Source organism: Schistocerca nitens, chromosome 9 (assembly GCF_023898315.1).
Source record: "Schistocerca nitens isolate TAMUIC-IGC-003100 chromosome 9, iqSchNite1.1, whole genome shotgun sequence".
In the NCBI taxonomy this organism is placed as follows: domain Eukaryota; kingdom Metazoa; phylum Arthropoda; class Insecta; order Orthoptera; family Acrididae; genus Schistocerca; species Schistocerca nitens.
The window spans coordinates 406,615,987-406,628,574 of record NC_064622.1 but is presented as its reverse complement, the minus strand read 5'-3'; the positions used below and the strand labels follow the sequence as shown (position 1 = coordinate 406,628,574).

At 42.8% G+C, this 12,588-nt stretch overlaps 1 protein-coding gene across 1 annotated transcript in view; it reads right to left on the bottom strand.

Moving 5' to 3' along the window:
• Positions 1–12,588, bottom strand: part of LOC126203587 (glucose dehydrogenase [FAD, quinone]-like) — a 290,286-nt gene that overhangs the window by 254,729 nt on the left and 22,969 nt on the right. The window lies entirely within an intron of this gene.

Sequence of the window (12,588 nt, the reverse complement as noted above, 5' to 3'; positions counted from 1 at the left end):
TCACACAACTCGAATACAGTAGTGTGGGTTTTAAATTTTATAACTGTCAGAGAAGATCCACCTGTCATTTTCTCAGCTACACCAATACACTCTGATCAGCAATTTAATTTGAGGCCGTCATCATGTTGGAAGTAGTGCTCATATCATGTTTACAAATGCAATAGTTGATACATGAATAATTTCAGCTGACTGACATTCAGACATAATTTGAGCAAGACATTAGATCTTTGTCATGCAGACTCCACAATTATTGTGGGCCACTGCTTCAGGGATACTCCATGAATATTCATTTATGATGTAACTACTGGTATCAGATTATCAGCTGCCATATGCAACAATGTCAGCTGTTGGCTAGCTCATGGTGCAGCAGCAAATTAATGACCCACAGTACAATACTGGACAATGACAACATGCAAACAGCCATATCATGAAGAACCATTACTTTGCCACTGTATACAGAAGCCAGTTTCCTGGACAATTTCTATTATCACATGATCAACAGTGGATGGTCTTTGTGGGGAAAAATATTACCTGTGTTGGTGCATCACCTAATAGAGCAACAGCTGAATTCCTGGAAAAATATGTCATTCAGAATTTTAGGTATTTCCTCTAAAACAAAAGTGTATGACAGGAGAATCGTACCACACATTAGGGTTTCATTTGCATATGGAGTGATAGAAGAGAAACTTCAGCAATAAGTCTAACATTGTCTACAGGAGCAATAAGTAAGGGTTTCTAGTATGTTGATAGATTCCTCACTTAATACTGGTTTATGAAACATTATATGTAACCTTCCCAGAATTATGGCATCTATATTAAAGTGTGTGGCAGTTCATGTTTTTCAGCATTTCCATGATTCTGTCTTGTGAATAAAAAAAAAAAACTGTGACTGTTCATGTGTTGCAGTTGTTGTTGTTGTTGTTGTTGGTGGTGGTGGTGGTGGTGGTGGTGGTGGTGGTCTGTCCAAAGACTGGTTTCATGCAGCTCTCCACACTAGACTATCATGTAGAAACTTCTAGAACCCTTGCTGTTTGGCATGAAGGAAGTCATTCTGTTCAACATACATCAATATGTTCGAGCTCATAATACTTTGTAAGAGTTTGCAACAGACAGATGTCAGTGATATGAGAATCAACTTTGAGTCACTGCTGCTAATATTAGACCTACCATTGAATGCTGCTCATAGTAAAGTCAGCCAGTAATTATAAGTCCTGTATTTCCTGGAGAGGAGACAGTATCCATAGGAGAGCATAGTACTAGAGACGCTTTTGCTATCTGTGATTCAGTTTCCAGTTGCTTACAGCAAATCCCAGCTGCTCATAAACACCAACCAACTCATCCCATGCCTGAGAACAATATCCAGAGTGGGGCTGTGTTGTGGGTAGTGCAACAGTTTTTGTAACAGGTAACACATACTTTTGAATGGACCCTCACTGATTCTTTTAGTTTCATGATCTGCTATACCACAAGAATCACTTTTTCTTTATAAGAACTGAACTTACAACACCCATTGTATGATATAATGAAAGATAAAATGTATTGGTCCCCTGAGGCTACTCAGAATGTTATTTTGAACTTTTGTTTTGTTGAGTTTGTGCTCCGTAACAGACTCATGTAACGAAGTCAAAAATAGTAGATATTAATAACAAACACTGACAATATACACTCAGGTTGAAGGGGATAAGCTATGTGGAACAGGAGATGACTGCTATAATATACATAACTCTCACTTATGCCTCAGCAGTCAACTTTGTAAGAGCTATGTTAGCATTGCAGTGATTATCTTTCGAACTTGGTCTTCGAACATAATTGGTTAAAATACTGATAAAGTTGGAAATATTGCACCAATCACATAAGATTCTACACTGCAATTAAGGGGCAAAATTTTAGAATAAACATTGTAGCCTAAATATCAATAAAACACAACTGTACCACAACAGTAAACTTACTATGAAAAAGTTGTATGTGACAGGTGTAAGCTTCCAAAAGGTATCAAAAATATAATTTTATTCACCCCAGATCCAGGGTTCTGGCGACCTTTCAGTAATTCCCCCCCCCCCCCCCCCGCCCCCCTCCATTGCCTGAGCCTCACCAGTCCTTGTCCTTCATCCCTTTTCCTCCCCTTCAACCTTTCTGTGAGGAGGAGGACCAACTGGTTCTGGAAGCTTGGACATTTTCTTAACTTTTGTATCTGTTTGTTCCTGCTACCTCTTGCTGAATAGATTTATCATCTATCCAATTATATTTTCGAAAATAATTTTCATCAATTTATGTAGTGCTTGCTAAAGCCAAATTATTTCCTGTTGTACTTGGCAATTTTAAATCTGTTATTTAGTTCCGTGACAGCTAATGAGATCTGAAACTGGGTGAGAATTCTATAAAGCCAGGTTTCCATATGTAATTAGTTACGCCATACCAAGTAGCATGACAGCTAATACAGAAGTGGCACCATATGCTGCTGATTCCATAGGCTCCTATTAAAATTCTAGTTGCACAGTTTTCAATATGGAATCAGTCAAGATAACTCAGATAGACACTAGTGTTGTCATTCAGCTTATGGCATTAGAATTGAGCCAAGAATATAAGAAGAAGAAGAAGAAGAGAAAGCATAAATGCTGGATTTGGAAATGGGCTGTACACAGAAATAATACAGGGCCATCAAAAATATAAATGAAGTAGCGTTTGTAAAAGAAAATCCATTCTAGAACCTCTTTTGGATAACAAAAGTAAATTTCGAGTACTTGTTGAGCTGCATGTTGAGCTCTATTAAAAAATCCTATGCTAGAAATGCAGTACTTCCTTGACTGAAACTTCAAGTGACATTATTATTCCGTACTGAATTTTGAAGTGTACAAAAGGCAATGTAGGAGTTGATTTCCGTTATTCAAGGCTACACTCATTCAGAAATTACACTCCTGGAAATGGAAAAAAGAACACATTGACACCGGTGTGTCAGACCCACCATACTTGCTCCGGACACTGCGAGAGGGCTGTACAAGCAATGATCACACGCACGGCACAGCGGACACACCAGGAACCGCGGTGTTGGCCGTCAAATGGCGCTAGCTGCGCAGCATTTGTGCACCGCCGCCGTCAGTGTCAGCCAGTTTGCCGTGGCATACGGAGCTCCATCGCAGTCTTTAACACTGGTAGCATGCCGCGACAGCATGGACGTGAACCGTATGTGCAGTTGACGGACTTTGAGCGAGGGCGTATAGTGGGCATGCGGGAGGCCGGGTGGATGTACCGCCGAATTGCTCAACACGTGGGGCGTGAGGTCTCCACAGTACATCGATGTTGTCACCAGTGGTCGGCGGAAGGTGCACGTGCCCGTCGACCTGGGACCGGACCGCAGCGACGCACGGATGCACGCCAAGACCGTAGGATCCTACGCAGTGCCGTAGGGGACCGCACCGCCACTTCCCAGCAAATTAGGGACACTGTTGCTCCTGGGGTATCGGCGAGGACCATTCGCAACCGTCTCCATGAAGCTGGGCTACGGTCCCGCACACCGTTAGGCCGTCTTCCGCTCACGCCCCAACATCGTGCAGCCCGCCTCCAGTGGTGTCGCGACAGGCGTGAATGGAGGGATGAATGGAGACGTGTCGTCTTCAGTGATGAGAGTCGCTTCTGCCTTGGTGCCAATGATGGTCGTATGCGTGTTTGGCGCCGTGCAGGTGAGCGCCACAATCAGGACTGCATACGACCGAGGCACACAGGGCCAACACCCGGCATCATGGTGTGGGGAGCGATCTCCTACACTGGCCGTACACCACTGGTGATCGTCGAGGGGACACTGAATAGTGCACGGTACATCCAAACCGTCATCGAACCCATCGTTCTACCATTCCTAGACCGGCAAGGGAACTTGCTGTTCCAACAGGACAATGCACGTCCGCATGTATCCCGTGCCACCCAACGTGCTCTAGAAGGTGTAAGTCAACTACCCTGGCCAGCAAGATCTCCGGATCTGTCCCCCATTGAGCATGTTTGGGACTGGATGAAGCGTCGTCTCACGCGGTCTGCACGTCCAGCACGAACGCTGGTCCAACTGAGGCGCCAGGTGGAAATGGCATGGCAAGCCGTTCCACAGGACTACATCCAGCATCTCTACGATCGTCTCCATGGGAGAATAGCAGCCTGCATTGCTGCGAAAGGTGGATATACACTGTACTAGTGCCGACATTGTGCATGCTCTGTTGCCTGTGTCTATGTGCCTGTGGTTCTGTCAGTGTGATCATGAGATGTATCTGACCCCAGGAATGTGTCAATAAAGTTTCCCCTTCCTGGGACAATGAATTCACGGTGTTCTTATTTCAATTTCCAGGAGTGTATATTGCCTTCGGAAACTTTGGTATCCTCTCTCAAATCCACTGAGCAAGTGTTTAAGAGAACTGAAGTTGCCAATACTTGAAACTGAATATACTGCTAGCAGGCTTACTGTATTAATTTTCACCATTTGTAGAATTAAGTGAATGGCTGTGAAACTATCAATCACCTGTCACTAATTGCTCAATAAGACTTGCTTACTCACACACAGATCTTGTCCATACATCATATAATAGAAATAGAAATCAGCCAGTACATGCTTGTGGACACAGAATAGTCCACTACAAACATGATAAATATATGTAGGCCTTACATCTTACAATTATACATGGAAATTAATAGCTGAAGTTGTACTGAAGAAATAAATTGCATTTATGCATAAACCATGCCACGCGTAACCACTTATGAACAAACACATTGCACAAACAACATCTACCATAATAAACATAAAGAATCCTGCAAGCTCTGACCTATCAGTGGCAAATGTGATCCTTGTATGGAACTGAGGACCTAGAAACAATGGAGAGGCTTCTTCCCCACCGTAGCCCTCAGTGGTACGCAACACAACAGGCTATAGCAGTCGATTCACCCCACCGCCGCCCCACACTGAACCCAGGGTTATTGTGCAGCTCGGGCTCCAGTGGAAGAACACCCCCCCCCCCCCCCCCCCGGGAATGTCTCGCACCAAATGAGTGTAACCCCAATGTTAGCATGGTAGAGTAATTATGGTGTATGCATACGTGGAGAAAGTGTTTGCGCAGTAGTGTAACTGAGGCAGAATAAGGGGAACCAACCCGCATTTGCCGAGACAGATGGAAGACCACTGGCTGACACTAATCCACCGGGCGGACTCGTGCTGGGGAAATGTGACCTTTAGTACAATTTTGGTGAAACCCCAGTTCTTTTGGTCAGATAATCCAGTTTGTGGCTCGGCTGTCTTAAGAACCAATCTGTCTTGGCCCACATCACGTCAGATATAATTACATGTAGTTATGTGTTAGCTGCACTTAATGACCAAATGGCTACAGAAGTACAAGATATCCTAGCTTCGCTGCCAAGCACAGAAAATTACACCTCTGTCAAGCTTGTGTCTGTAATAAACTTGTAGCCAAAAGCTAAGTGACTTGAAAAATTTTTCTGCACTGAAGAACACCCAACCACACACACCACTTCATCATCTTCAGACACTCGGAGACAACACAGTTAACAATGGTATTCTGAAAAATATATGGCTGTTGAGCTTGACCCTGGATGCACAGAAAATAATCACAGTTTTTGCTGGTGACGTCACTGCTCTGACTCAAACCTCTGACCAAATAGTCGAGGTGGGTCCATTAATGTGTGTCACAAGCATCTGCACCAGAATGGAGACAACTCTGGAAGCACTGAATTATCTAAGGTAGTTGCAGGCCTGCAATTACAGTGCTCCATAAGTACATCACGATGGCAACTTTCTTCCAGCAGAAACAGGTGTTCACCCACTTAGCCGAGTCAACGAATACTAAAACACGTAGAACAGGGGGAAAAATTGGTGCAGTTAAAAATTTTTGTACAGTGGTGGGGGAGAGAGGGGTGCTATGAACAACATAGTAACACTCCAGACCAGTAAGGTGGGAGTGTGGGAATGGAAGGGTCACATATAAATGTCACTTTTTTATGTTTTTCTTGAATAACTCAAAAACCACAGCTTTTAAAGAAAATGTTTCCCTGCACTAAATTTCCTACAAAGAAACCTATTCATTTTCTTTCTGGGGCCAATACACTGATGGAAAAAATTGCAACACCAAAAATTAACTAATGTAGATTAATGAAATTTCAGTAATGCTTTTGTCTTGATAACATATTTAAAGACTACATTTGCAAGATCATAAGTTAATGCAAGTGGGAAAGAAGCCATTGCAAATGTGAAACGCTGGTACATTAATAACCAATGTGCCAGAACGTTGAATGCAGACGGGTGCATTGTTTTGTACAGGTGCCGGATGTAAGTTTGTGGGATGGAGTTCCCTGCCTGTTGTATTTGGTCAGTCAATGAAAGGACAGTTAACGCTGATGTAAGAGTTGTTGTCTGATGATGTCCCATGTGTGCTCGTTTGGAGTCAGATCTGGTGGTTGAGCATGCCAATACAAGATATCGACACACTGTATGGAATGGTGGATAACAACAGTGGTGTGTACGCAAGCATTATCCTGCTGGAAAACACCCTCGAAATTCTGTTGATGAATGACAGCACAACAGGTCAAATCAACAGACTGATGTACAAATTTGCAGTCAGGGTGCGTGGGATAGCCATGAGAGTGATTGTGACAGAGTCCTGCAAAGGGGCCCGTCTCACGGGCCAGCACTGCACTGAACTTCAGCAGTCTTGGGCGGAATGAGCCCATGATGTCATTGCAATGGGACGGGCTGGGCCAATTGTCTGTGGTAGGGGTGGGGTGGGCCGACGTTCCCTCTTAGCCCTTCCAATCAACGCATCCCACTGCCTGAGACCACAGTGGTACGCACTGGGAAATAGATTGTCGGATGAAGCGAGACCGTGACATCACTGCACAGGCCAGGCTGCTCTGCACAGTATGTTAGCTTTTATTCCCACAATTGCAAATACATGCTTTATTTTATCGTTAATGTATGTAATACTATTTCACAAATGAAATTTTACTCCAGTAATTTAATCAAAACTACATGTCATGGGCATCGCCTCAGGTAGTACAAAGGGCGTTCAAAAAGTTTTTCACAGTCTCCAATTTTTTTATTTTTTGCAGGAGGAGAATGAAATTTTTTGTCAACATGCTTAGAACATTTAGCTGTAAGTTAGTAAATAAAAGTATAATGGACTGTTAAGTAGATGTCAGGTTGCAACCGGTCGGTGATGGAGTTCCTCTTCAAGACCAGTGATGACTGCCACATCGATTCACAGAAGTTGCTCCCTGTTTATGGGGAGGGCACAGTGGATCGCAGCAGTATCCAGTGGTGGTTGCAGAGGTTTAAAGGAGGTGATTTCTGTCTACTGGACAATTCACGATGTGGTACACCATCGACGGCCGTGATGTGAATAAGGAGGTCATTGATCAAATCATCCAAAATGACAGATGTGTAATGACATGACATGACATCTTGCTGAAATGACTTGTTTGCCATTGTGTAGTGTAGTGTCACTAGTGCAGTCACTAGGGTACAGAAAAATCTGTGCATGTTGCATGCCTATATTATTGACACAAGAAATGAAAACGATGAGGATGGATGTGTTCGAGGGCCTCATGAAGATTTTTACTGAAGAGTGGAAACAGTGTTTTGATGACATCATTACCCAGGTTGAAACATGATTGTTTCTGTCTGAACCTGAGAGCAAAACCCAAACCATGTAGTGGTGTCATCTGGGTTCCCCTCAGAAGAAGAAACCAAGACTTTCACAAACAGCAGGCTGAAAGGTGATGGCCTCCTCCTTCTGGGATCAGTGTGGTGTCATTTTCGTTAACTTTTCGGAACCTGGCTCCACAATGAACTGGGACCATTATTGTTTGTCATTGGAAAATCTGCTATGTGCCATCAAGACCCACAGACCACAGCTTCAGGCTCAGCTCATGAGACTACACCATGACAATGCCAAACCCCATACAGTCCTTATGACGCAGGAGAAAATCAGGAAAATGGGTTGGAAAATTGTTCCTCATCCTCCTTATAGTCCAGACTTGGTTCCATCTCACTTTTACCTCTTTGGTCTTCTGAAGGCCCACCTGCACAGTAAAACATTTGATATTGAGAAAGATCTTATTTCATGTGTCAAGCGATGGTGTAAATGTCAATCTCCAGAATTTTACCAAAGTGCATTTACATCTGTGCAAAACTTTTTGAATGCCCTTTGTATATGCAACTCGTAACTGTTCACTGCCTACTGCAACACCAATAGGACACTCAAAGGTACATCACATTCTCGCCACACCAGTTCATGCATGGCATTGACGTCTGTATCCAGAACAGTAAAGGATGCAAAGCAAGAGTTCTCTTTCATGCAAGCATAAGGGATCTGTCGCCCTTTAGAAAGTAGGTGGGCCTCTTCACTTCATAATGACCCTAAGAAAAGCAACCGGAGGCGCCCTTGTGGCTAATATCATCAGGTTAAGACCTCAACCATACCCGATTCTTGTACCGAGCGAGGTGGCAGAGTGGTTAGCACACTGGACTCGCATCTGAGAGGATGACGATTCAAACTCGCTTCCCGCCATCCTGATTTAGGTTTTCTGTGATCTCTCTAAACCGCTCCAGACGAGTGCCACGATAGTTCCTTTTAAAGAGCACAGTCAATTTGCCTCCCCATCCTTGACACAATTGTGCTGCGTCTCTAATGACGTCCATGTCGATGGAGCTTTGAACCCAATCTTCCTGCCTTCCGATTGTTATCTCATGCCACATATTGAAGACTTCACTATGCACATTTATGGTATGTCAGTTTTCTCCACGATCGACTCATCCGTGCTTTTTATCATATCCCAATTGCACCAGAAGATACACACAAAACTACTGTTTGCATTCCGTTCAGACTTAACGTATTGGTGTGAATGCCATTCAGAGTGTACAATGCTACTCAGACTTTCTAGCGCTTCATGGATGAAATTTCTATAGCAGTGGTCAAGAGACTGCGGCCGTGGGCTGCATATGACCCAAATAAAAATGAAGCATTCACGCAGTCCGCGCTTTGCAGCAGTATTTTATAATAATATGCAAATAGCAACTAACAGCCGAATCCAAACACGGTAACTAAAGTTAAGGGCTTCTAAAGAGTGTAGTTTTCCCGCTAAATAACAAACACATATACTTAGAGACAAGACTGTTGTAAGATGAGCTGAATTTTTAGTGAATTCGGCCTTGAGCTAAATAAAGTTGGCCGCTTACGTCAGGAGCAGATAGGTAAATAGTGCAGCAACTGCGGGGTTGTAGGATGTGAGATGAGGATTATTTTGTTTGCCTTCCAGCAGTGACGACTCACGGACGTGCGTGACTCGTGCCGATTATCTGCTGTGGTATCAATTTTGTCAGAAGTAACAAGGATTCACGAATGTGCATTACAGAGACAGTCATCTTTAAATGCGGTTATTTGCAACAAGGAATACGAAACTAAAATATGGCTATTGTAATCTTATGCAATGATTAGAAGACAATTTAAATGCAAAAATTTAGTTAACATTTGTGATCGATATTGCACAATGCTTTTAAATACAAGTACAGTTACTGCTATTAATCAATTAATCATCCGCTCTTACAGACAACACACCACCGCCTTGTCAAATCATTACAGTGTCAAAACTTTGGGGTCCCTTAGGTTGACAGCAATGTGATACAGAGAAAAGTCGACACTAAATCTCCCGAGTTGTGATGGATTTTAAGTCAGTAGTTAGGGGCCGGCGGCCAACTTATCGTCTCCTTGAGTAAAAATGTTTGACAACCACTGATCCAGAGAACTTATGTTATGCCTTGTAGTGTGCGTACTGTAACACCTCCGGTACACACACCATCAGATTATTTGACTTGTCGCTCTAACGAAGTAGGCGAGTGTCAGCAATATGTCTCGTGGTCTTATCGTGGCGTGTTTATCTTCTGCCGTTAGGTCAGACGATAGAAATGCCACTTGCACGCTTAGAGTAGCAGATTGACGGTGACCAACTTTAAACAGAACTTGATTAATTTTCACATACATTTATTAAAATAATAACAATCATAAACCTTACTTAACTTGATTCTGGATGCTATTTACAATTGACAATCTTTAGTTCCTTTGGTCTTGGTACGTTAATCTTATTCTCACATATCTCTGATACTTGACAAAGTGTCTATTCATATATCTTCATGGCTATGTACAGGAATATGGTAATCTTATTAGGCGCAGACTGAAACTTGACTATAGACTGGTGCAGACTAATGTAGACTGGTACAGACAAATGCAGACTATTGCAGACTGACTAATCGGAGGTCTGTACACTCGTTATAATACCTCGCGCGTTCAGGTACCACTCATTGGCTGCGTGACATATTAATACGCGGATCGGCGGAAGCAGAATTTGGTCCATCTCTAAGACAGCGCCGTCTCGTAGTGCGGAGACGGACGAGCGCTGCGCCTGCGCTGTTGTGCTTAGCGGGGTGCGCTCTAGTGGGACAGTTATGTACACACTGACTATGCGGAACTATGTACACAACACGCCTATATTGATGATCTGCTTGTAACGTCATCCACCGAGTCACAACATCTAGCACAACTCCAGAAACTGTTCACAGTACTACAGTGAATGGAAAAAAAAGTCGCAACACCAAGAAGGAGCTGTGCGACATGAAGGAAAGTTGATAGGCGTGTGTTTCTAAATCTGAAAGAATTCTTTTCAAATTTCACGGCAGTCGCATAGCGCCACTGTGAGGATGCAAATCAGAGAGGGAAGCAGCCTACTCATGCCGTAGTAAATTCACATCAGTCTTTCCATTGTGTGCCAGCCAGTCCGCTGTAACTAGCTCTGACGTCATAAATGTTGCGCAATACTTTAAAAATCAAGCAAATAACCTAAGACATTTCTAGCATGTCAGGAGTAATACTAAATTAATATGTGTTGAATATCAGTTCGATAACTTTAACCATTTTCGAAATTTGGACGTTTTTCTGTAAAAATCATTGGCGCAACAGAAAAGAGCTAGAGAGTTAAAAATTTATAATTAGATTCATCTTTCATAATAATTTAATAAAAACAGTACTTTGGATTTCACAAATTAAAATTTTAGTGGAAATTTATGATTTTCTGGTTTTCGTCTTAAAACGTAAGGAAGCAAGATAGATTAAGTAGGCTAATAAATAAGGCTAGGATGTTTATATTTAAGTAGAATGGAGATCCGCTATCACCATAAGGATGTGAGAAGTTTCATTTGAATACCTGTATAACTATAGCGATAGCGTATCTCCAAAGGGCCAGTTCAGAGCTCGTCTACTGCGTGCAGTGTAATTAAATTAATTCTCTCGCCCAAAATATTTAACTTAGCCACGTCAAACTTTTATTATGATTACTTACCTGTGTGTTGAATGCACATTTAAATTGAGAGCTTCATCGGCCATCAGCAAAAGAAGCTATGATTTATTCAATAACTTAATGTGGTGCATTACTAGCCCAGCGGCTAGTCGGGAGAGCCGATTTGATCAGGCGTTCCCTTAGCGTCCGCACCGCGGCTTTATATATAAGAACGCTGCGCGAGGAAGCAAGGCCCCAGCTCTCTCCAGACGCTGAATAGCACGCCATCTGTGTCGGGGATCGCGTCGCTTTGGTATCATTGCTACAAACAGCCTCGGGTGCCGTATTAAGTTACTCGGGATATGCGTAACCATGAAATCAATTTCGAGAGAAGTGTTAATTCTGGGATGACTTTAATGATATATCTTCAGTTTGCGTATTGTCGTATTTTCACGTGCCGCCGCCGAACAAACATTCTACCATTATTTAGCGTGGCGTTTGATGAACCTAATCATCATATTATGGCGAGCATTCATTTAAATATTTAATTTGGACAGTATAGTGGCATCAGCGCATTAGACTCTGAACTGCTCTGTTAGTTAGATTGTGTGGATTCTTTTGTTTTCATCTGTGACTTTCAGAATACAGAACGTTTTTTCTTTTTTTCACGACCGTTTTTAATTATAAATCCCAGACAATCTCCTAATTCCTCAGAGCTATAAGCTGTAACTATAAGTGTACTTCTCAGATGAAGTGGGCACTAGGAATTCTAATTACAGGCTTCACGTTTTGCTAATCACTTTCTGGTAGCCAATATTGTAGTTAGAAAGCCAGTGTTGAGAATGGCAAAAGACAGCATAAATAATAGGAACATTTTTAACAACAATAATTCCACCCGCCGCCGCACATATGGTTAATCGGCCGGGAAATGCAGTGTTTCTACATTCAAACATAATTATATAACAGCAACATATTTTCCTACCCGCCGCCCCACAAGTACACTTTGTAACTATCGTGAGCATTAGCTTTGAGACTGGAAGTGGTGAGTTGATGGTAGTCAAGAGTGCCTTTAAGGCGACAAAGACGCCATTATCAAGGTCTCACTGACTTTGATGAGTCGTGTAATAGGGCTATGAGTAGCTGGATGTTTGTTATGCGATATTGCAGAAAGACTTACCAGTTATTCTCTGGAGCGTCGTTCAGCATCTGCTGAGCAGCAGTTGGCACCACAGTGAAACAACGAACTGTCGCAAATCGGTTACTTCAAGGTGATCTCCC